A 25,824-nucleotide genomic window follows, 5' to 3' on the forward strand; every position below is an offset into this window, starting at 1 on the left:
AGCAGCCGGCTCAAGGTTGACTCAGCCTTCCATCCTTCCGAGGTCGGTAAAATGAGTACCCAGCTTGCTGGGGGGTAAACCGTAATGACTGGGGAAGGCACTGGCAAACTACCCCGTATTGAGTCTGCCACGAATTAATTAATTAAACATTCTGTAACAGGAGACACTGGGGACTGAACCCTGGACTTCTTGCATGCCAAGCAGATGCTCTACCACTGAGCCACAGCCCTTCCCTAAAACTGGAAGAAAAACTGAAGGAAGCAAGTCTTTCTTGTGCTGTTTTGACTGCTAAACTGAGTTCTCTTACATATTACATATTACAGAGTACAAACCTTGGACCCATGGGGTTCCGCCCTGTATAATGTGCATTGCTCATTGTGGTGTGTTCATCCAATGAACCAAATTGTGCCTCCCCCAAGCATATGAGGCGGAAGTTCATTCTCCGTGGGCTCTGCAGTCCTGATCCAGATCGAACTTCCTGCGTATAAAAGCTAAGGAGAACCCACAACTTACATCTCACTGTAAGAATTATTGGGGGGGGGGGGGTGGAATTTGTATACTTGATAATGTGTATTGCTCCTGATATTCTCAGTCTAAGCAAAAGTGAACAGCGTTTTTGCTTTGGGACTTCACTCTGGGTGTTTTGTTTAGGCATCTTTCCTTTGCCTTCAGTGAATGGCTTCTGAAACCGAAAGTGCAGTATAAGAGCCAAGGCAGATCATACATTCTAGGCTGGCCTTGTGCTTCTTGATACAGAGTGCCGGCTGTAGTCCTGATTTCCCTTCATTGGTATGCACCGCCACCCCTTCCCTGCCTCCCTCCCGCTGCAGACTTGCTCTGTCAAAGCGCTAGAGCAATTATTTTGCTCCGAATGTGTCTGCAGCCTTTCTTGTCTGTGGAGTGCCACCAGTCAAATAGGGGACTTTGGGATTGCAGACAATTCCGTGAAAAGTGCCCCAGGGCAGAGGCACATAATTATTTTGAGACTGTCTTCAGGTGCCAGGTTCACTGAATCTGGCTTTGCAGAGCAAATATGGATTCGTGTGTGTGTGTGTGTGGGGGGGGGGTTCAACACAGAACAGAGACCACCATTTAAATGTTTGGAGGAATCACTTTGCAGCCCCTAAAATAGACAAGAATCCACTCCAAAGTGGTTTTATAAGCAGTGGAATTCAGTAGGAGTCTCATCAGATACAACTACATAGAAAGGAATCCTTGTTTGGCATTCATTACCATAAATGGATTTCTGCGCCCCCAATCCAACATCCTTTCTTTTCACAGAAGGTTTTGGGCCATATTGAAACGGACAAGGGAGAATGCCTATTGGAATATGTGGCTTCCTCCCATATGACTACAGAATTCACTAAGTTTTCAAATGACCCCGGGAACACATTAAGCAAAGGTCGTCTGTTGCCTACAAGGGGGATTTAGTGACTGTCTGTGTGCTGTGCCAAAATGCCTTGACAGACCATAACTGTCCTCTCCCATCCTTTATTTAAAAATGCCAGTGTGATTATTGACAGCAAGAAACATTCAAAGCAATCACTGTTAAATAACTTTTTTTCTTTTTACAATGGATGACCATGACATTTATGGATGACCAGTTCATGTTGTCTTGTTTATTGAATTGTTCTCTAACACAATTCATACATTGTAATTTAATTAAAGCATTTTGATGTTATTTTTGCAAATGTTATCTCCCAGACCATGCCTCCACACTGTTCTAAGTAACATTATTGGATTATTAGTCTTAAAAATATATGCCTATTTTGAAATACAAGGGTTTTCCAGGACGATGATTTTACCTGTCAGCTTTGTCAGAATATTTATATTTTATTTAAAGGGTTGTGTTGTGTTTTCACCTCCACAGTGAGGCCTGGTCTGGAAACTGTGCCCTCCAAAGGAAGGGTGATCTTTATAGAGAGGCTGGGTGAATGGTTGCCTGGCAACAGGACACATGAAAAAGAAGAAGAGTTGGTCCTTATATGCTGCTTTTCTCTACCCAAAGGAGTCTCAAAGCGGCTGACAATCCACTTCCCTTTCCTCTCCCCACAACAGACACCCTGTGAATGAGGTGAGGCTGAGAGAGCCCTGATATTACTGAAGAAGAAGAGTTGGTCCTTATATGCTGCTTTTCTCTACACAAAGGAGTCTCAAAGCGGCTTACAATCCACTTCCCTTTCCTCTCCCCACAACAGACACCCTGTGGGGTGGGTGAGGCTGAGAGAGCCCTGATATTACTGCTCGGTCAGAACAGTTTTATCAGTGCCGTGGCGAGCCCAAGGTCACCCAGCTGGCTGCATGTGGGGGAGTACAGAATCCAACCCGGCTCGCCAGATTAGAAGTCCACACTCCTAACCACTACACCAAGATGGCTCTCCGTGACAGAAGCAAGAATGGGAAGAAGCTGGCATGTTTCTTCTCCTGAGGGAATGAAAACCTTCTGAGTGAACTTGCCATGCTTGGCCTGGCAGCTAGTGAGAGGTGGGGGAGGCTGGGACTTCTGGTTAGCAGAAGGGTGGAATAACAGTGCAGTAACAGGACATTTGGCATGGCCTGAAAGGGGTATCATTGGACTGTGGTGCTGCTCTAGCATTTGCCTCAAACTCTATCAAGTTTGGGGAAAACTCACAAATATTTCCTGGCATGATGATGTCAGTTCTAGGCCATGCTAGAAGCAATGTCATCCTACGTGGACTGCTGATCTCGCTCCCTCAGTTCTCCAGGCATTTCCTCCTGCCATCCAGCTGAGCAGTGGTTGGCAATAGAAGATGAGGCAGGAAATACCCAACCCCTAACCCCTGAAGAAGAATTTCCATGAAGAAAAATGTCTGTGAAGATGGAGAAGGGCAGCTGGCAAGGGAGTGGCCACTTTCTAGTATGGGCCTATGATCCTGAGTGTTTAGCACGTTGTCACTGTGAGGAAAATTGGCTTCTCTGAGTTTGTGAAACAGAACAGAAGACGCTGCCATCAGCTACAAATAAGTGCAACTGGTCTCAAACCTTTTCAGCCCTGGTCTCTGCCTGGTGGAATAAGCTTCCAGAGACCATCAGGGCCCTGACAGAGCTAGTACAGTTCTGCAGGGCCTGCAAGATGGAGCTCTTCTGCTAGGTATATGGTTGAGGTTAGTAAGCCCAGAACACCATTTGTGCCTCCCCGACCAGCGGGATCTCCTCCTCCCACATTCCCCCTTCATGAGGAACCAACAAACAAAGGCTCTGCAGGAATTTAATTTTTAGCAGTAATGTATTTTTGTCTTTTTACTCAGCTTATTTATAATGGCTGGAGCAATGAATAGGCACACAATTGCCCAGGCAGAGCACAAAATAAACTTTTCCCGACCAGTTTGCCGATAAAGCTTGCCTCTTCCCCACAAAAAATAAATAAATAAAAATCCCCCCCATTTTTTTTAAAGTTTCAAGGCTCCAGATTGCAAGAGAGCTTGCAGTAAAAGGAGCACTATGCATCTATGAATAGATGCATATGTGTTTAAATGCAGAAGTCTTAAAAAAAATAGCTTACAGTCCCTTTAAAAGAGGGAGAAATGTGATTGGCTGCCTGTCTTGACTGACAGGGGGAAGAGAGGAGCGTGGATATAGCACATTCCCCTCTTCTGCCATTTCAAGCATGAGTAGAAAATGGCAGGAAGTGCTAGACGACAGCAGAGTAGCCAGCAGGTGAGGAATTCCAGGAGGTGCGGGTTTTTTAAGCATTATGCCATTGCGCTGGCCTAACCCTGCTTTTTTTTCTGTGTGGAACTGTTCCTAGAGTTGTCAGGTCCCTCTAAGGAATTGGCAAGGAATGAGAAGACTTAGAAGGAGAAAGAGAAAGGCCCAGTTCATGGGCTGTTATGCATGTACCATTTTTCACTGCATTTAGTTTGCTAACCCTTTAAAAATGTCCTTTTCTAAAATGTTTTTAAACCATTCCCATTTATGTATGTGTTCTGATGCTGCATTGCCACGATTATGCATTTGAAAGAGTTCCAATGGTAACTCTGGAGGGGGAACTTCCTCTGTTGTACTGCAATGTCACCTGACCACCACTCTGGAACATGCTGCAGGCAGGGAATCGTGGGAATTGTAGTTCATGGAGTCCTGACAAGAAATTTCTATGGTTCCCATAGAAATTAAAGCCCCTATTATCCCATTCCCTGTGAAGTTTTTTTAAATCACTGGTAAGCCCAAAATGGAGCCTTCACCCGTAGCCTGAAGCAACTCTGCTTCCTCATTCTCCTGCAAGACGGAACTGGCATTTCAGACAGCTGCTGAACCAACCCAAGGTGGCACAGAGAACACCCACTTGCTTTGCCAGCCTGATAAACTGTCAAACAACAACCCCCCCAGTCACTGATCAGAGGTAAACTGCAGCTGCAAGTAATTACTTGTGTGATAGAGTTCTACAGAGAAGCTAGTTTTGCAGTCTCAGGAGTATCCGAGTAGCAGGAAAAGCCACACATACTACTCCTCGGGCTATTATGCAGTAAAGCAATAAAGCAATCTCGGTGTCAAGAACCAGGACTCTAGTGCAGAAGCAGTTCTCTCGTAGATGAAATCCATAACAACTCCATAGAGTAAAAAGGCATTTGGTCTTTACTGAGAACAGCAGTACAAATCTGAAGTCACAGATACAGGCACAGGCAAATGTTGATAGAGACAAAGAGTGGTGATCTCTCTAACCTTATATAGGGGCAGAGATTCATACGGGAGAACTTATTCACACCAAGAGGCCTCTGATCCAGAACACGCAGACCTATTATCTGTTCCCAGGCCCTGACTTGCCTGTAGCTAGCTCCAGCCAGCTCTCTCCAGCCAGCCAAGGACAATAAAAGATAAGACAAAGCTCCAAGTAGGGGGGAATGTAGCTGCAGACTAGCCAGCCATAAACAACCAGATGAAGGAGAAACCAAGAATCTGGGGGGAGGGGATGGGCCAAGAGTCGGACTGAAGGATTTATGCTGTGAAGCCACCTTTCCAGCACAGACCAGGAGATGGGATATGATATACGGTTGCCAGGGAGACTCAGAATTAAAAGGATGCTCATGTGATCACTGACACTGAAGAGACAGAAAATCAGCATCAGGCACCTTGAGTTCTGATAGGTGGACGAGGGACGATAGGTCACAGGGACTCAGAGGAGACCAAAAACATGCTAACATTTATGCATCATAAAAAGAGCATCCTTAGTACAATCACACCAGAAAAGTCATTGCAATGCTAGTTTTAGATAGTGCACTGAAAAATCGCAGTTGACACTATGAGGAGGGGCTGCGAAAATGATCCCATGTGCAGAAATAAGATCAACAAAGTCTTTTTTGGGCAGACTTTTTGTGAAATTTCCTGCCATGTATAATACACCCACATTGCAGGCATTGCACAGGAAGTGACATCAGCATGCCAGCAACTTCCAGGTGATGCTATGATATTTGGGAAAAAACTCTATGGCTTCAAATGAAATGGCTTCCACTGGGAGTTCAATCAGCTCTCTATTGTGATCTCAGCATTATGTTACAAGAGGCAAAACTGAACAGAGAACCCCCTTAAAACTCCCGACTTATATACAGTAGCAAACAATGGATTTCCCTGCCAGTGTGCGCTATTGGTCAGTTTTGGTTTAAACTGACTGGATCTGGCAAATGGGATCTAGCCGTGCATTGGTCAGTTTCATTGCCTGTTTTGATCCTGCTTCAGACCTCAAGCTCAGTCCTTGGCAGAACTACAAACACAACAGCTTCTGCCATAGAGTTTTGGTCCAAATACCAGGGACCTGTACACCAAGGGGACAAAGATTCTTAGATTAGTATTCCTGTGACATCCTCCCTGTTTAATTATTGTCTTCTCCTATCTACACTGCATTCTCTTCAAATGGCATTCACCTGCATATAGTTAATGACCCAACTGCAAAAGGACAGTGAGATTATATAGATGTTTGTATATAAATTCTGCCAAGTATTCAGCCAAGTATTTCTTTCTTTTCTGTTACATGGTTAAAATAGCCAGGACAAGTTAAGATGAAGTATACTGTCTGCAGTTCCTCTTGGTTTTCCTCATAATCCAAGACATACTGCTACATGCTGGGATGCAAAATTTAGTGTGGAAAAGGCTATTTGAGGCCAGCAGCTCCCTGTGGATATCATCCTTCCCCATGTTGACAGCATGTAGCAATTCCCCTCATAGAATGCCAGACTTTTTCATAACTTGCAGAAGTAGGCTGGCTTTTAAAAGCGAGGGGAAAATATGGTTCTTCCTTATTTCTCCAGTGACCTCTTTATTTGAGGAGTACATATAATTAAAAGATCTTACAGGCAAGACACGAAGCATTCAGACCTAATCCTGGTCCTTGTCTCTCCAGTGTATGTTGTATTTGTTTGTATGAAAAAGCCAAATAAAGTTTTCTTAGTTTCATTTTACACTAGTATGTCTCAAAATGGAGGGTGAATGCCGAGGACAAAAAGAACACAAAATGGGATACAAAGTGTATAGCGGTTATACAAAAGAACAAAATACACTGTGTAAAGGCAACACAAGAGCCTCTTGTGGCGCAGAGTGGTAAGGCAGCTGTCTGAAAGCTCTGCCCATGAGGCTGGGAGTTCGATCCCAGCAGCCGGCTCAAGGTTGACTCAGCCTTCCATCCTTCCGAGGTCGGTAAAATGAGGTAGGGGTTTTATGCGATTTAGATGACCAGTAACCCGCCTCGAGTCCATGGAGAGTGATGGGCTAAAAATATAATAAATAAATAGTTGCACTGCAGAGTGACAACTCCTAAACGTATAAAGATTGTAAAGATAAAGGTATCCCCTGTGCAAGCACCGGGTCATGGCTGACCCCTGGGGTGAGGCCCTCTAGCGTTTTCTTGGCAGACTCAATACGGGGTGGTTTGCCAGTGCCTTCCCCAGTCATTACCGTTTACCCCCCAGCAAGCTGGGTAGTCATTTTACCGACCTCGGAAGGATGGAAGGCTGAGTCAACCTTGAGCCGGCTGCTGGGATCGAACTCCCAGCCTCATGGGCAGAGCTTTCAGACTGCATGTCTGCTGCCTTACCACTCTGCGCCACAAGAGGCTCCACATATAAAAGATTGTAAAGACTGACAAAAAGAAGCAACAGTGTTGTCCTAAATGGAGTTAAACCCTTGTAAGCCTATAGACTTCAGTGGACTTTGAAGCTTGTAATTCTGTTGAGGATTGCATCACAAAAAGCTAACTTTTATTTCACATCTGCATAATTGAACCTACACTGATTATATCTGGGAAAGAGATTATTGGGTTGCTGCAGAAAGTTCACTCCAAATGTCAGCTCAATGTGCTGAAGCAAAGGAGAGACTTTGAATGTTACGGGGCTGAAAATAGCAAATCTCATAATGCCAAGGTGTAAATCTGCAAAAGAGTCGCGTTTTGAATATCTTGGTCAACCCATTTCATCAAAGTTCTGAGGGGAGAGAAGCAGAGGGGTATGGAGGATGCACCTAAAAATAATCAGGGGGTGGAATATCTAATTCATGAAGAGAATAAATAATTGTACTTCTATAAAGTTTAGAAAGTAAAGTCCAATCCTATCTGTGTTTGTTTGGAACCAAGCCTCACTAATTTCTTAGTGCTTTGTTAGTGCACCCAGTAGATTCCAGTTTGGTGTAGTGAGTAGGAGTGCGGACTTCTAGTCTGGCAAGCCGGATTTGATTCCATGCTCCCCCACATGCAACTAGCTTGGGCTCACCACGGCATTAATAAAACTGTTCTGACCGAGCACTGATATCAGGGCTCTCTCAGCCTCACCCACCTCACAGGGTGTCCGTTGTGGGGGAAAGGGAAGGCGACTGTAAGCCACTTTGAGTCTCCTTCGGGTAGAGAAAAGCGGCATATAAGTGTTATGTCTGTAGGCATTTGGACACAGATGCAAATGAGGGTTCTCTGCTAGCCAAGGAACTAACCAATCAAGGAACCTGATCACTCTGCCAGAGCCAATCCGATTGCTCTGTTTAGGGCCAATTGGATTGCTCTGCTGCAGGCCAATCGGATTGCTCGACTTAGGGGCCAATCGGATTGCTCCGCTAGAGCCAATCGGATTGCTCTGCTTAAGGGCCAATCAGATTGCTCGGATTGCTCCGCAAGCGCCAATCAGACTGCTGTGCTTAGAGCCAATCAGAGGCAGCAGCTGGCTGCCTGAAAGGTATAAAAGTGCACAAGTTTGCCTGTTTTTCTCTGTTCAGTAGTTGTAGTCTGTTGCTGGAGTTGCTAAATAAAAAGAGCTGTTTTGAAGACTTGGAGTCTGTGATCACTGAACCCGCAGACTTAATAATAAGAACCAACTCTTCTTCTTCCTTTAACCCAAAAGTAGTACAATTTATGATTTTTTCCATGCTGCCTCTGATCTTAGATACACTGTAGAAACTTCCAAAGGTGGGTGCCATTAGGACAGTGGCTCCGTTACCAGTGCTGTGGGATCAGTAAATGTTAAGTATGATTTGAAGATGAGTTGGGTTTTATACCTCACTTTTCACTTCCCGAAAGAAATTCAAAGCGGCTTACAAACAACCTTCCCTTCCTCTCTCCTCTACAGATGTAGAGCTCTGACAGAACTGCTCTGCAAGAATACCTCTAACAGAACTGTGACTGGCCCAAGGTCTCCCAACTGGCTACATGTCTAGGAGTGGGGAATCCAACCGGTCTTCCCGGATTAGAGGCCACCGCTCTTAACCACTATACCAAGTGGGCAAAAAAATGGACCTTATAAATGCATATGGAGATGACATGGCCAGTCACAGTTCAGTATATCTTGATATGGGCACTTATCATCGAATATATGATAATATGTGATAAAACAAAGCATGGTGCATAACTCGGGCGTTATTTATTTGTTTGTTTCAACTTGCATAATTCTAGATATGGCTTTACAAAGCATAGTTCTACCCAAAAAAAAACCCAACAAGATATCTACAATTAAAGATTGAATTTGCATGGTCCAGAGTACATTCCAGCAATAAAGTCTGAGCCATGGTATCTGAAATAAAGAAAGTTCATCATTTTTTATAACAGCCTTTCTCAACTTTTTTTTTAAAATACAGATTTTTATTATTCTATTAGAATATGACAAAATGTTTGATATAAAGAAACTACATTAGTTACATTACATAAACCAGGGGTAGTCAAACTGCGGCCCTCCAGATGTCTCCAGATGTCCATTCTCTGGCAGGGGCTTCTGGGAATTGTAGTCCATGGACATCTGGAGGGCCACAGTTTGACTACCCCTGACATAAACTATACTCTAAAAACATCTTTAACCACTCCTAGTGGAGCAGATAATATATTTCATTAAGGGCACCAAAGGTGGGCCCTGTCCGTGATGAGGAAGGGTGCCCATAGGCCCCTTCCTCTGGAATGACAATAGGGGGGCCCAATCGGCAGGCATGAAGCGCCTGCGGATTGGGCCCTCCGATTGTCAGTCCGGCGGCAAGGAACCAATTGCGAGCCGCGCGCAGCCGGACTGACTCCCGATCCACCTCCCGATCCGCCCCCCTTCCTCCTCGCCCGCAGCCGCCCACCTGCCGCCATAAGTTCACTCACCTCCACTAGGACAGGACGCTGCCTCGCCGCGCCGCGGTGGCCTCGCCTCCTTGCCGCCGCACGACTAGACACTACATAGCCCCAGGTAGCCGCTGACGCGGCCGGGGGCCATTGACGAGCCTGACCGCTGACTCCTGAGACCCGCCCAAGCCGCCCCGCACTACGCCGCCCCGCCCCATCCCACGCCCGCACCGGCCCACCGACTCCCAGGCCCCTCTTGAGCCCCCAGCCACGGCCGCGCCGGGCCCGCAGCCCCTTCTGACTCCGAGGACCCGCCCGCGCTGCCCTGTGCCACCCCGACCCGTCCCATGCCCGCACCGGCCCGCCGACTCCTGGGCCCTGCTCGAGCCCCCAGCCATGGCCACGCCAGCCCCGCAACCCACACCGACTCCGAGGAGCCGCAAGCGCCCGCTGCATTAAGACTGCAGCGGGCTTATTTGCTAGTTTTAGTATAAAACCCCGTTCTGACCCCGTGTCCCTTATCCCTTTCTCAACTTTTTTACCATTGAGACACCCCTGAAACATTCTCCAGGCTTCAAGAGATCACTATATGAGTGTGTGTCTGTGTGTGTGTGTGTGCATGTATATATACACATACACATACACACAACATTATAAAGTTGAACTTGCGTGCACCCCTCTATCAGCCCTCTGGGACACAGGCCAGCCAGGAAAACCCTGGGAAAGTTCACTCATGAGTGAGAGCCGATCAGGTCAATTTGCACTCTGCCAGAGTATATTCATCCCGAAAAGGACATCTACTGTTATATGAATGCAGTTATAAGACCCTTTTTTGCCATTTTCTGAACAGTTCTTTATCTATTTAGTTATTATTTAAATTTATTACTTGCCTCCCCCCAAAGGCTCGAGGCGAGTTACATCAGAATAAAACCCCCAATAAAACCTTTTAAAAACAGACATACACCCTAACAATACAAATGAAATCAAAACCCCATTGGGGATAAGATGCCATGCCACGGCAGAAGCACATCCCATTCTAACCATCCTTCCCATAAAACATTCTAGAGGGGGAGGGAGAACAGAGGGCGCTGTTGGAATTTCCTACCCCCACTCCTGTAGGGGGGGCCATGATCTTCCTTGCCTCAACCGTAGACTTGGTGGAAAAGCTCTGTTTTATAGGCCCTGTGGAATGCTGAAAGTTCCCACAGGGCCTACAGCTCTTCCGGGAGCTCATTCCACCATGAAAGGGCCAGGACTGAAAAGGCCCTGGCCCTGGTTGAGGCCAGGTGCACCTTCCTGTGGCTGGGAATGACCAACAGATTAGTGCCCGCAGAATGTAACACCCTGTGGAGGGCATAGGGCGACAGGCGGCCCCTCAGATAAGTTGGGTCCAGACCGCATATGGACTTGAAGGTCAAAACCAGAACCTTGATCCGGATCTGGCCAACAACCGGCAACCAATGCAGCTGCCTCAGCACAGGCTGGATATGGGCCCTACATGATGTACCTGTGAGGACCCTAGCAGCTGTATTTTCCACCAGCTGTAATTTCTGGATCAAGCCCAAAGGCAGGCCAGCATAGAGCGTATTATAGAAATCTGTTCTGGAGGTGACTGTTGCATGGATCACTGTGGCCAGGTGTTCGGAGGACAGGTAGGGCACTAGTAGCCAAGCCTGGTGAAGATGTAAAAATACCTAGTGGCATTTGGAAAAATACCTTCTTGATCTGTGCCTCGAGAATTTATGAGGCATCAATGGTCACCCCCAAATTCCTGGCTTGAGGCGCGATCTTAAGTTGCATCCCTGCCAGGAAGGGTAGATGCACTTCCTCCCCTGCCCCCCCCTATGTCCCAGCTATATGACCTCTGTCTTGGAGGGGTTGAGTTTCAGGTGTTTCTGCTCAAGCTATTCAGCCATGGCTTCCAAACATCTGGTGAATGGACCCGGGGGGGGGGGAGGAGTCTAGGTGGCTATCCATGAAGAGAGAGAGCTGAGTGTCATCAGCATACTGATGACAACCCAGCCCTAAACTCCTTACCAGCTGGACCAGAGGGCACATAAAGATGTTAAGTAGCATGGGAGAGAACACCAAGCCCTGGGGGACCTCACAAGGGAGCCAATGAGGGCCCGATAATTCCTCTCCCCACCGCAACCCTCTGTATCCGGTTATGGAGAAAGGAGCATATCCAGCTAAGAGCTGTGCCCCGTATCCCCGTCCTGGCAAGGCGGTTTTGCCAGCGGTTCTTGGTTGACCACGTCAAACATGGTTGACAGGTCTAACAGAATAAGCACATCTCTCCCCATATGTCCCTGGGCACCTATTATAAGTTCCATGAATGCTCATGCCATTCTTGGAATACCCAGATCAAGAGAAAAGCAGTCACATGTGGTCGGCAAACTGATTAATAGACCTGAAACCTCATAGACTGAGTTCTAGGGCTGCCGTTTTCTCTCCAATTGCTGCAACATCGTGCTGGAAAAACAACTTCAGCTATGGACCCGGATCCAACAAACCTTTCACGGAATGCAATCTATGGGTGCAAAGACAGATATACCAGCAGAAATGCAGCTTCAGTTTCCTAAGGTCCTGTCTGTAGTTTCAGGGGAATGTGCTGTGCATCGGACTATCCTAGAAGTAACCCACTGCAATGTTTCTTTGGAACGAGCACAAGGGGGACTAGCACTATGCCTTGCCCAAACAGAGCAAGTTGTCTTGGGGCAGCCCTCTCCTGGGGGAAAAAATAAACACATTTATCCTTGCACAAGACCACATACGCATGCAGAACCACTGAATACAGGGCACTGAATCTACACCTGAGACCTGTTAAAATACGAAATACACCAAAATGCACACAATTGGGAACCCTGTCACTGGGATGTTTTTGCCTAGAAAGTAATTTTAGCATTCATCTGATGTGAACTCATTTGGAACACCACCCAAATCCTCTCTTTTATGATCACTTGTAATATTTTAATTCAAATCAGAAATACATACCTTCAATTTAGAATCCAGCGTTTAATCATCATACATTTTCTGGGGCCTAGGAGATTGTCTTTGCTACTTAATAGAAATCTCACCGTTTCATCTATTCCTTATATCTCTATTATGTCTCTAATCGCTTTTGCAGTGGCGTGCACTGCTAGGCTGATTACGGGCATCTACATTTTGCTCAATTTCCTCTATATCTCAGAAGGTATCTGACATGTAAGGATCAGATCTATTTATAAAGCCTGTCATTATTCAAATAAAACTGGCTTCCCATTTCATTAGCGTTAGCCATGACGCCCCGACGCACAGCAGGAGAGGTATGAACAGAGACACATCCATAAAAGACTCCACTAAAGTATTAGCGTCACAGCCCCACTGATTTTAACAGGCAACATAGAGCTCTAACTACACCTTTCATTTGAATGCCATTAAAACACTTCATTCTTAAGGTATTTTTGATAATATACTGGGCAAGTCAGTCTTTTTATCCCAACCAGCTAACCTTTAAAAATATAAACCTTTACACTGACCTTTACACTGCAGGGGGTCAGTTGGCACTTTTGAATATCACTGTGGGCTCAAACCAGTTGAAAAGAGCCATGCACATAAAAGGAGGCCAATTTTAGCCAGTCCCCCCTCCTGTGGGCGTTATCCAGCTTCCCTTTTCAGCCCCCCCCAGAACAGCACGGGGGGGCATTGGGGGCTGCAGCAGGAGGGGAGAGGGACAAGAGTTGCACTTCTGTGCCCAGGACTCATCCGGTCCCTTGGAATTTGTAGGTATGTTCCTACCCATTCAATTCAATGATTTGTATTCATCTTAAAAAGAAGTTATTTTTGGAAAGTTCCACACTTAGTATGTTAATAGTGAGTGATACATTTATTTGTATATAGCCATAGGCCTTTACAAAATATAAAATACAAATTTATAAAGAGTAAAATAGAATAAAAAGAACTGTATAAGAATATAAAATTTTAGACCAAAGAACTGACCCAGTATACATGAGTACAAAGTGCAAGAGTATTAAGAGCCTGCCTTAACAATGTTGGCCCTTATTTTCCTTGCAGCCAAAGCTAAAAGAGCGGTTTTATATGTTACTTTATCAGCCTGGTCAGATAAAAGATAGATTGTCTTTTCAGCAACAGAGGGAAGGTTAACTAGTATGTTAATAGTTAAGAACAGGGATTTGAAATTATTTTAAAACTTATCGCAAAAATGGTTGATATTGGATAACAATTATTATCCAATATCCACTGAAGAATTACTAGGGGGAATTGCTACAACTTCAGTGGCCATGCCCCTTGGTTTATATCTAGAATGTTTCAATATTCCAGCTCGTCCCTCCAAGTAGATTGTTTTAGAATTAAGGGACCATATCTCTAAGCAAGCAGAATATTTGCTTCTCAAGGTACAAAGACTTTAGCAGGGGATGTAGAAGTCAAAGGGTTTTCAGTAGAAGCTAGGCTAGGGGTTCTCCACTTTTGGGAGGCTGGAAAAGTCTTCTCCCAATTGCTCCTGGCCATGGGGTTTTCCATTGCTTGCTTTTCTTCCCCTCTCAAAAAAGGAAGTGAAGGCAATATAGTGTGTTCTGAATTTGCATTAGACCTAGCACCAGGAAAGATGTTTGTATTCATATGTGTGTTGGGCGGGGGGAGGGCACCAGGGATGTCACCTGGGAGCCAAGGGGGCAGCAGCCCAAAAATGTTTGGGAACCACTAAGCTAGGCCAAAGTCTCAGGAAGGAAGCCCTATGCCATCCCTACTACAATGTCCCCTGCCTGGAATAGGGAGCAGATCAGAGTGTCACTTGAGTACCATATGACAGTGGTCCCCAACTGGGGAACGGTCAATGCTTGACAATTTTACTCAGGCCTGGGGGGGGGGTAGTCTTTTGCCAAGGGACATCACCGCTGCCTGAGCCCCTTCTCTACTTGCTTTCCCGCCGGCGTCCCTGACTTCCCACCGTCCACTGGGGGGCGCCGCCAGCAGCAGCTGCGCAGTGCCACACCGAGGGGGATCCCCAGCCATGGCAGCCACCGGAGAGCACCAAAGGTGAGCCGGTGGCAGAGTGGCAGGGCAGCCCCTGAGGCAGCAGCCGGGGAGGAGGACGAGGAGGAGCCGCGGCCCGGTACCGACTGATCCACGGACCGGGACTGGGTGTTGGGGACCACTGCTCTAAGATATGCAGAAGTACATTGGAGTCACTTTACTTAGGGTTTGACGGTGCATAAGCACATTCAGAAATCCAGATGTTTCCAGCAGTGTGAACAATAAACAGGATTTTTTGGACCATGGTTTAGCATAAGGAAGAAACCGCAAAATTCAGAGGTCAACTCTTATGCTTCAGAAGTTTTTCTCAGAAGCAGATGGTGTGTGTTTATAAGGGATATCATGATAGCATCCACCTGCTTTGCTGCATACACTGATAAAAACTTGAGCTCCATTTCTGAAAATAAGAAATGCTACAAAATGATGAACAGCAATTATCCGAAATTGGTGCAGTCTTGTACTGATTAAAGACGGGCTTGCTACAGCATTAGTGAAAGCATGCTCCAGCAAATTGATTAAAGCTCTCTTCAGGACTGAAGGGATTATTCTGTGCAGTTTTTGTTTTTTTTATTGGTGGGGGAGTTGCACATTTAAGTAACACAAACAATTAGTTGTCTCTCATTCTGGAGCCTCTTCCCATTTAAAACTCATTTACCTGCCATATAACTAAGTTGCAGAGAAATGGCTATGTGACGTAATCCCCATTGCATTAATTTTTGGCTATTATATTTAGCAGTTCAGCCACCAGGAGAACCTAGATTCTTGCTGCAAGAAGCAAGAAATAAATAAATTAATTAAAATGCAAAGTTCATTATACTTTCCCTCAGAGGCATGAACGCTCCAGTTTTATGTTAACTTACAAGGAAACTACACTGCCGCTTTGTATACAGCCATACCGATGGAAAGGCAGGGCTAAGCCATCCGAGATTATTCTGAATGGCTCCTATTCTGTTCTCTGGGGTAGAGCATCTGATACATTTTTTTCTTCTTCCAAGGAGCTCACAGTTGCATACCTGGGGGTGGAGCAAGCAATCTATCAATAAGAAGCGCTGATAATCATGAATCTCTACCCCTTTCCCTCCAACACACATCCCAACAAATCCAGTTATACTTCAGTGAGAGTACTCTCTGAGGGACATTAAGTCTAACCAGTCTTCCCCATTTCAGATCTTCCCTTGACCAACTTCTCTCCAGAAGCATTTTCCAGGATCTAGATCTTCCTAAGTGCAATCCAAAGTAGAGTTACATCTTTCCAAGTCCATTGAATTCAAGATATTACAAGAATGTAATTCAGCTTTGAACTGTAACTGTTAAGGTTTAAATTTTGTTCAGCTCTTGTACAGAATAATTACTCAGTGGATTCAGCCAAAAACGTTATGTAAGTGGAGCACAGTGCCATATATAATGTGATTATACAGCAATTTAAATGGCTGCATAATTGCAGGTTCTTTTTTGCATTTCCCACATAACTGCATTTCCAGATTTTTTTTTTAAATTACTAGTCCAGAGGTCCTTTAACAATTTTACCTGTTAACAATTTCACAGTGCACATAACATTTTAACAGCAAGGGCATTTCTGTTCTGAGTTGTTATATAAGGACTTGATAAAGGCATTATTTACCTGGACAATATTCATGTGAACAGGAAGAAAACAAATGGAAAAATCATCAGGTGACTTCTGTGAAGTGCTTTGCAGACCACCAGTGGTTTTAAATAACACAGGAAACTACTTGCAAATAGGCCAGGAATGATATTGGTCTCATTTTCAGATTTTATTTTCATTATATGTCAAAGTGTTGGGGTTAGATGGAAGTGAAAAAGGGACAAGATCAAAAACCAGCACAGAACCACACTAGAAACCAGAGAAAATGATAGAACATTGATTTTATTAGGCATCTCCCAGGTTAAAACAAAGGAAGGTGTTCCTTTCAAGGAGATAACATTTATACATACTTGGAATGATGTAGCAGCCCCGCAATGTCCAGGCAATGTCCACACACTCCCATAGATTTGATATATCATCTTTAAAGTCCTAGATGACTTAGGCCTATGGCTTGAAGTCCACAAGGGGGCCTTCCTCCAGGAACCAAGGTTAGCAGATATTTGACTGGCAGATATCTTGGGGGGAGCTTTCCCAATTACTCTTTCCCTATCTGGTGGAATGAGCTCCCGGAAGAGCTAAGGGCCCTGATGGACCTCACTGGGTTCCGCAGGGCTTCCAAGATGGAGCTCTTCGGCCAGGCTTTTGGTTGAGGCTGGGCTACAGAGTGGTAAATACTATTGGGTCCTCCTCCAGTACCCAACATTGCCGCCTTGGGCTAACATTGCCTACTGGTATTACACACCTGGGAACCGAAGTGCTGAGATATGGAGGGTTTAGTTATAGTTGAAGATGATTGCCGCCATTTCTGATGCAGTGTTGGCTAAAACGGTCAGTTGTGCCAGCTGTTGGGAAACGTATTTTGCATTTTGATGTTATTTAGTATTTTTAACTGTATGTCTTACTGTGAACCGCCCTGAGCCAGGTGGTATATAAGCCAGATGGATCGATGTATAGGTGGATAGATAGATAAAATTATCTCCCTCTGACTATAAAACTTCTTTTATCAGAATGACCATTTCTGCATTAGGAGACATATTTTCTTTTAGCTTCGCTTTGGATTTCCTTTGGATGCTGCAAGTAGCGTTTCCACGTTTGGGCTTCCCTGCTCTCATTTCCCAGACTGAAATTTGTGATATGCTTTCCACACTGAGCCTGATGGAGGAAGCCTCCCATCATGCTTTGTTCCCTTCCCCTTTTCAAAACATGTGTTTTGTGCAAAATGGTGCCTTGCTTGCACTTTTGTTTTCATTGCACCCCTTAATCCAACCATTTGGTGCACCTCCCCCCTTCCCCCCACAAATGCCTTTAATATAATTTTTAAAAAAAAACAACTCTGGATTATAACATACACTACTATGCAAGACTGCTTTAAAAAAACTTAGAAAAAGCTTTGTAACTTGATCATCCTTTTTAAAAAAGAAGGTGGGTTTTTCAGAACAGGAGGGGAGGGAGTGGGAGGAAGTCAATGGGAAAACGGTTGTGGCTGAATGATTCAAAATGGCAGGTGTGGCAAAAAACTCAAATGTATGCTTTTTCACACTGAGCAGCCCCGAATTAGACCCCCCCGTTAGACCCCACTTGAAAAGATGAAATCTGGTTTTCCTTTACTGTGGAGCAGGTGAGGGAGTAATTCAGATCTGTGGTTGAAGAAGTGGATTTCAGGGTGAAAACAAGCAATAAAGTCATCTTTTTTTAAAATGCAAATCTGAACAATATTATAGAATCATAGAATCATAGAGTTGACAGGGTCCAAAAAGGCCATCTAGTCCAACCCCCTGCTCAACGCAGGATCAGCCCTAAGCATCCTAAAGCATCCAAGAAAAGTGTGTATCCAACCTTTGCTTGAAGACTGCCAGTGAGGGGAGCTTACCACCTCCTTATTGCTAGTGTAGAAACAGACCCAGTGAAACAATCATATTTCTAAAGATCTTCAAGATGAATCTGAAGACTTGTATCTTCTGAAGGACCTTTGAGGCTTATTAGTTAAATAAGTGGTGCTGTGCTTTTACTGTTGTAAACTTGCCTTCTTTATGTAACCCCTGTCTCTTCCTCAATCTTCTAACCAAGGGTCATTATGCAAAATAAAAGGAAATGCAATATCAAAATAATTTCCCAGACCCTTAGATTACCTAGAATCATTCATAAGTACAACTTAAAATACAAGTTGTGTTTAATTCAACAAGGGTTGTGTAATCAAAATAGGACACACACACACAAACACATATATATATAACTCATATTTAGGCAATACAACTTAAAATCTGGGCCCCAGGGTAAAACCTGAACTCTGGGTGTTGCAATCCATGGCAGTGTACATAATAATAGATATATTTAAAAATCTACAATGGCTGAATTTATGAAAGGGCGCACAGAGCAGCACCGTGTGATATAAACAGGAAATGATAAAGAGAAATCAAAAAGGAATGAAAGAGACATTTTTCTTCTTGGAAAAAGTGAATCTTAGGAATCAATGGCTATATATAAAGAAAAAGAAATTCTATTCACCATAACAATGCTTATAGACATTCATTCTGTGTAAACTCATAAATGCAGTTAGGAACATAGCTAACTGTAGAGTGTTCCCCAATAGGTTTCTGGGGTTCGTAGTAGAATAGATTGTCTGCCTCCAGCCACTTTTTGTTGCCTTTTGTGGAACTTGTGACTCAGGCTTACAGGATTCCCCCTCTCCCCTTCACTCAGAGCCATTCCTGCTTATAATTAATTGGCATTTTCCCACCAAAATTATTGCTTAAAAAGAATTACTCCATCTTCCCATGTGAAATTAATTGTGGGAAGGTTAATTAATGTCAAAGCCTTCATGTCTTGCTTTGGAACAGTTCCTAGAATTGTGGCCATTTATTTGGTATGTATCGCATTTTTTTTAAAGATACAATTCAGTCCTTTGGAAAGTTTTAAACTGTATTTTCTGCCAGTTTGGTGCAGTGGTTAGGAGTGCAGACTTCTAATCTGGTGAGCTGGGTTCGATTCTGCACTCCCCCACATGCAGCCAGCTGGGTGACCTTGGGCTCACCTCTGCACTGATAAAGCTGTTCTGACTGAGCAGGAATATCAGGGGTCTCTCAGCCTCACCCACCCCACAGGGTGTCTGTTGTAGGGAGAGGAAAGGGAAGACGACTGTAAGCTGCTTTGAGACTTCTTCGGGTTGAGAAAAGTGGCATATAAGAACCAACTCTTATTTTTCTTCTTCCCCATCAGTCTGTTTCAGTGTTATACAGCACTTGTGCCCTGGAAGTAGACAAAAAGAGCAAAGATACTGAGTATATGTGTGTGTGGGGGGCTTACTATTTAGATAAGATAATTCTTCAGGTTCTGTTGAGTATTCTTTTGAAACCATTCTAGAAAGGGATGCCAAAGGATAATCTATTTACATTCTTATAGCACAAGTCATATATAGCTAAACTAAAATAAGATTCAAGTGGGAAGCCATGTGGGTCTGGAGCCGAACAAATTTAGAATCTAGGGGCAACCTTAAGACCATTATTCAAGGTATGTGTTTTTGTGGGCATGCACACTTCATCAGATACAATGGCATGGAATGGAAATCATCAGTTCAATACTCATAGGCGAAGTGTAAGAGTAAATTTACATAAAGCATACTGAAAATGGTTAACAAATTCCAGAGATAAATAGGAAAACCCAGCAATTGGGATTTGTTTATATTCACTTGAGATTGAATTGCACAGGAAACATTGTGTGTACAATAAAGATGTCCACATCACTCAACATATAACCCCCAAGTTGCATAAGAACAACTTACCCACTAGCCAATTGGCCATCTGTAGGTGTAGGCACCCAATAGAGACCCTCCTCTGACTGACAGCCAGCCAATGATGAGTCTGGCTCACCTCTCGCTACCCCCCCCCCCCTTCTTCCACCCAGAAGAAAGGCCGGCCCACTCTGCTGTCCCACCTCCGAAAGGTAAGCCAGAAAGGGGTAGCTGGGAGGCAGATCAGCCACAGGGAGCCCAATAGGGCCTCTAAGGCCCCTCACCCAAGGTCCTAGGGGTAGGTGCAGGGGGCCGGGAAACAGGCGCCCACCAGCAGGATGGGGCCTGCAGCGGCATAGAAAGGCCTTTGCATGTCCCGGCCAACTTTGAGGGAGACAGGAAAGCCCTGCAAATGCCTGCTCCTGACCCAAACAGGCCTGCCAAGGCTTCTGCAGGCCTTAGCACTGTCTGTCCAGGTCCAGGGGGGGCAGAAAGCCCCACAAATGCCTGTCCCAGTCCTGAACATGCCTGAAACAGCCTCTGCAGGCCTTGCACCACCCATCTGGATCTGGAGGGGCCCAGGAAGTTCCTGGAAATACCCGTTGCTTGCCCGAATGGACCTGCTGATGCAAAGATCCCCAAAATACCTCCCAGCACAACTGGGGCTGCCATAGGCTGTACGGGTCTTGGCACAACATGTTCCAGTACATGGAGGGGGCGGGAAAGACCACCCGAGAGCCCCATAGGGCCTAGAGCAGCCTTGGGGCGCTCCTCCACATCCCCTAAAAAGTGGAGGGCAGGGGAGAGTCTTTCTCCTTTTTTTTCTCCCTCCCCTTCCCTTCCCTTCCTTCCCTTCCCTTCCCTTCCCCCCTACGAATCTCTGTCTCTCTCTCTCTCTCTCTCTGTCTCTCTCTTTCTCTCTTCTCCCTCCCCGCTCCCTCCTCCATGTCTAAAAAGCTTTGGGGGGAAGGGTTGCCAGCTCTGGGTTGGAAAATATCTGGAGACTTTGGCAGTGGGGCTAGTAGTGGGCAGGATTTAGGTGGGGAGGGACCTCGGTGAATTATGATCCCCTGGAGATCCCCCTTCAGGGTAGCCAATTTTGTCACTTGAGGATCCTTCTGGAGGCTGGCATCTGTACTTCTAATGCCATGCAGTCCCCCCCCCCCCCATCATCTCCATGTGAGAGTAATTATAATTACGGGAGATTTCCACATCCTACCTGTAGCCTGGCTTCTCCAGGTTTAATGGCATGTCCCCCTCTCCAAAGAAGCCATTTTCTCCAGTCTCTTTCAATCCCTGATCCTCAGTGGGGTCCAAGGCCACACAGTTCCCCATCCTGAGTCACCCTTTTTGCCAGGGAAATTGATCTGTACAGTCTGCAAACTATTTCCAATTCCTGGAGGTCTCCAGGCCCCACCTGGAGGTCACTGACCCCTGAATTGGGAATGTTTCTAGAGGTTAGGAGGCAGGGCCTCAAGACAGGGCAATGCCTGATAGTTCTCCTCCTCCAAAACGCTGTACACTTACCTACACTAAATTTCAGCTGCCAAATTACTGCCCAATCACCCAATTTATGGAGGTACTAATAGGAGTTCTTCACAGTCATTCTTGGTTTTCGCCATCCTGAATAAATGTGTGTAATCTGCAAACATGGCCACTATGCTACTAACCCCTAATTCCAGATAACATATCAACAAATTACTTAGTTACCAGTCCCAATAGTTATAGGACCCCACCGCTTATTTCCTTCCATTGTGAGACCTGTGCATTTATTCCTGCTTCTTGACATTTAACCAATTTTCAGTCCATACAAGAACCCATCCTTTTATCCCATGACTGATAAGTTTACACTATGAGTAAGGTATCTTATCAGAAGCCTTTTGAAAGTCCAAGAATATAATATCTATCAGGTCACTGTAATCTACATGCTTATTCTCTTTCTCAAAGAACTCTAAAAGGTTGGTGTCACAGGACCTAGCATTGTAGAAGCCATGCTGATTTTCCCTCAGCATGGTTTGTTCCTCTATGTACTTTTTATTTCTATTTTTGATTACAGTATATACTAATTTGCCCAGAACAGCTGCCCTGTAATTTCCCACCCTTATGTATCCCTTTTTAAGATTCTGCTACTCTCCAGTCTTCTGGTACCACAGCTGAATTTACTGATAGGTTACATCAGACTATCTCAACCAAGATTTTGTGGAACCCAGGGGTTTCTTGATGGCCATGGGTGAGAGTTAATTAATGTTGTATATAATTTTTTAAATTTGTTAAACATTTATCTGGTGATATGATCAAATATGTCATGCTGAATCATTCCTCCTTCCCAAAATGGCAAATGATGGGCCTGGAAGAGGTGGGAAGGGAAAAGGCCCCAAGTGGACATGTATACAACTATGCTTCCCAACCATATTCTGCACCATTGCACCACGCCTGGGCTTTCTTGAAGCCTGAGGAATGTCTCAGGGGGTTTATCAATAGTAAAAATGTTGAGAAAGGCTGGGTTACATAAATGGGTTAGTTCAGTGGTCCCCAACCTTTTTATCTCCGGGGACCGGTCAATGCTTGACAATTTTACTGAGGCCCCGGGGGGGTAGTCTTTTGCTAAGGGACATCGCCACCACCGCCCGAGCCCCTGCTCCGCTTCCTTTCCCGCCGGCACCCCTGACTTCCTGCTGCCCACTGAGGGGCGCTGCCAGCAGCAGATGCACAGTGCCACGCTGAGGGGGAGCCCCAGCCATGGCAGCCACCGGACAGAACCAAAGGTGAGCTGGCGGCAGAGTGGCAGGGCAGCCCCCGAGGCAGCAGCCAGGGAGGAGGACGAGGAGGAGCTGCGGCCCGGTACCGACTGATCCATGGACCGGTGCTGGTCCCCGGACCGGGGGTTGGGGACCACTGGGTTAGTTGATCAACCATCTCAATTTTGATTTCTCTATGAAATCTTGGGTGTATACTTTATCTCCAACAGGTCTAGAACTTCTGCCTTATTATCTCAATTTGGCTCAGTTCTGCAGACTCCCTTCCTTAAAATAGTGGTTGTGGATGAGTACACGCCCCACAGTGAAACGAGAAGCAAAACATTCATTGAGCTTTTCTGCCATCTCCACATCCCTTTATTCCTTGGTCATACAAAGGCCCTATTATTTCTCTGGTTTCCTGCTCCGAATGTCATTAAAGAAATGTTTGTTCTTTGTCTCAGTGCTTTTAGCAAACTGCTCTTGAAATTCTCTTTTTGTAAGTGGGAAGAAATGTACGCCCCCCCCCCCCTTTGGAGGTTTGTTAAGAGCAAAACCTTCACTTTGAGTTGTAAAAGGCTTGTTTCTATCTCTGGACAGAGAACAGGCAGGAGGTAGGGAAGTCAGTTAGATTGCTTTTCAGACATACCTCAGCCCACCTTCATACAAAGGCTAATAGATCTAGCAGGAGATGTCCTGGGTGAGTCGAGCTCTCCTCCTTCTCTAAGCAGGGACCAGAGACTGGGAGGAATGAAATACAGGAGAGACTTTAGGAAGGAGATTTCTAGAGAAATCTCTAATAGCTTGGTATGTCAATATTGTTGAACTACAGCTGCCATTTTAAAGTGATTGAAAAATGTTCTGAGAACCACATCCTGATTGAGCCTGCGCACAGTAAACTGGGTGTTGTCATCCCACAATCCCACTTTGAAAAAGCATGGGGGTGGGAGCCTCTCAACCCCCTGCACTGTGAGACCTATCAGGATCAGGCTCCCTACAGCATTATAAAGGTAAAGGTAAAGGTAAAGGTATCCCCTGTGCAAGCACCGAGTCATGTCTGACCCTTGGGGTGACGCCCTCCAGCGTTTTCATGGCAGACTCAATACGGGGTGGTTTGCCAGTGCCTTCCCCAGTCATTACCGTTTACCCCCCAGCAAGCTGGGTACTCATTTTACCGACCTCGAAAGGATGGAAGGCTGAGTCAACCTTGAGCCGGCTGCTGGGATCGAACTCCCAGCCTCATGGGCAAAGCTTTCAGACATCTGCCTTACCACTCTGCGCCACAAGAGGCTCTGCACAAGATCACAGAATCATAGAGTTGGAAGGGGCCATACAGGCCATCTAGTCCAACCCCCTGCTCAACGCAGGATCAGCCCAAAGCATCCTAAAGCATCCAAGAAAAGTGTGTATCCAACCTTTGCTTGAAGACTGCCAGTTATTACAATGGCAGTAGCATCCACAGGCTGGCCCATGGATGCAGTAATGTCTAGCTTGGCCCAAAGTGAAAGGCCCAAGGATAACCAGATAGTTTAAGAGCGGGATTTGGACCTTGGTCTCCAGCAGCCTAACTGTTACACATGTCATGAAGTGGAATCACGCCTGTCTCCATACATTTATTATGGTGTTGCTGTTTCATTCAAAGTTCATTGAATGTAGCGCACTGAGATATTTTTTCTTGAATCATTAGGGCAGAAAGTGCTGGGTAATTATACTGTTAATTTAATCCCTTTAATATTAATTTAATCTCTTCAATATTCTATTTATTAACATGGAGGGCTAGAGGAACTTTAGTGTCTTGATGGGTCTCAAATCATTTAATTAACTCTAACCTCCTTTGTGCACTGTTCAAAAACTGTTCCTTTTCCACTCACTGATTATCATTCTTACTAATGTACTGAGTTGTCTTCACACACAAAAATCCGTTAGCCTGATTGTTATAAATATAGTTATATTTTTCTCATTACCACATCTCTGTGCTGGGAAAAGATTAATGTGTTGACGTTCTGTTTGTATGGCAGGTGCTGTTTGTTTGTTTGGCAGCTACTTAAAACCAAGAAGCCTCCTCTGATATCAATTATTAGCGATTCTTATTTCAAAACAACCAGAAAACTGGCAACTGGATTAGGTTCAAGGTGCTGTTTTTGATCTTTAAGGCCATTCAAGGGCTGGGCACAATGTACCTGAGGAACTGCCTCTCCAAATATATCCGCTGAAGAGTGCTATGCTCTGCTGGTTCCAACAGGCTGGTGGTCCCAGGACAAGATTGGTTGGCCTTGCCTCAAATAGGGCCAGGGCCTTTTTGGTCCTGGCCTCAAACTGCTGGAATGAGCCCCCAGAGGACACAGGCCCTGTATGCTGACCTAGCTGGCCACACCTAGGGGCAGGAGGTGCCTGGGCTGCAGAGCCTAGCTGGAGTCCATACCAGAGTAAAGTCAAAGTCTAGTCCAAGTCATTAGGACTCAAAGCAAGCAGAGTTAAGGGCGAGGCAAAGAGTAGTCGAGGGAAAGCCAAGGTCAGTCCAGATAAGCATATATTCAACAAAACCAGTCCTATTACCAGATGCATAGTCAAAAGGTGTTTGCCAGGAGTCAGGGAAGCCGATGGGAGTCAGAAGTTCAGACCAAGGAATCCAAGCCAGACAGGAGGGTTTCTGCAAAGATTGTACCCACACCGAATAGCTGCTGCTGTCTCTCCTAAAAGCAGCCCAGCTAATTGGCTGCACCTGGGGGAGGACTCACTCATCCTCCCCAGGAGCTATCCCAGCTGGGCCCCATCTACTTTGACAGTGTGCCTGCAGTCTCTGCCTGCAGTCCCTGGCTCCTTCGGCGTTCAGCAAACACCACGCTTCTGCTCCGCCTGAGCCACTCAGGTGAGCTGTCAGGGCTGGAATGCATCTGCGGATGCACTAAAGATGGCTCTTGGGAAGAGAGGAGATGACTGAGAGGCGATCTGATAACCATCTTCAAGTATTTAAAAGGGTGCCGTACGGAGGATGGAGCAGAATTGTTCTGTCTTGCCCTAGAGGGACAGACCAGAATGAATGGGATGAAATTAATTCAAAAGAAATTCCATCTAAACATCTGGAAGAAGTTCCTGACAGAGCGGTTTCTCAGTGGAACAGGCTTCCTCGGGAGTGGTGGGGAGGTGGTGGGTTCTCCAGCTTTGAAAATTTTTAAAAAGAGGCTAGATAGCTATCTGACGGAGA

General features: G+C 45.5%; 1 long non-coding RNA gene across 1 annotated transcript in view; it reads left to right on the forward strand.

Moving 5' to 3' along the window:
• The first annotated feature begins 417 nt into the window (after positions 1-417).
• The window catches only part of LOC143820047 (uncharacterized), a 39,559-nt gene continuing 14,152 nt past the window's right edge, over positions 418-25,824 (forward strand). The window contains exon 1 of the long non-coding RNA XR_013225219.1: positions 418-521. This is a non-coding gene — a long non-coding RNA (uncharacterized LOC143820047). The remainder of the gene's footprint in view (positions 522-25,824) is intronic.

The sequence above is a fragment of the Paroedura picta genome, chromosome 1 (assembly GCF_049243985.1).
Source record: "Paroedura picta isolate Pp20150507F chromosome 1, Ppicta_v3.0, whole genome shotgun sequence".
Classification (NCBI taxonomy): Eukaryota; Metazoa; Chordata; class Lepidosauria; order Squamata; family Gekkonidae; genus Paroedura; species Paroedura picta.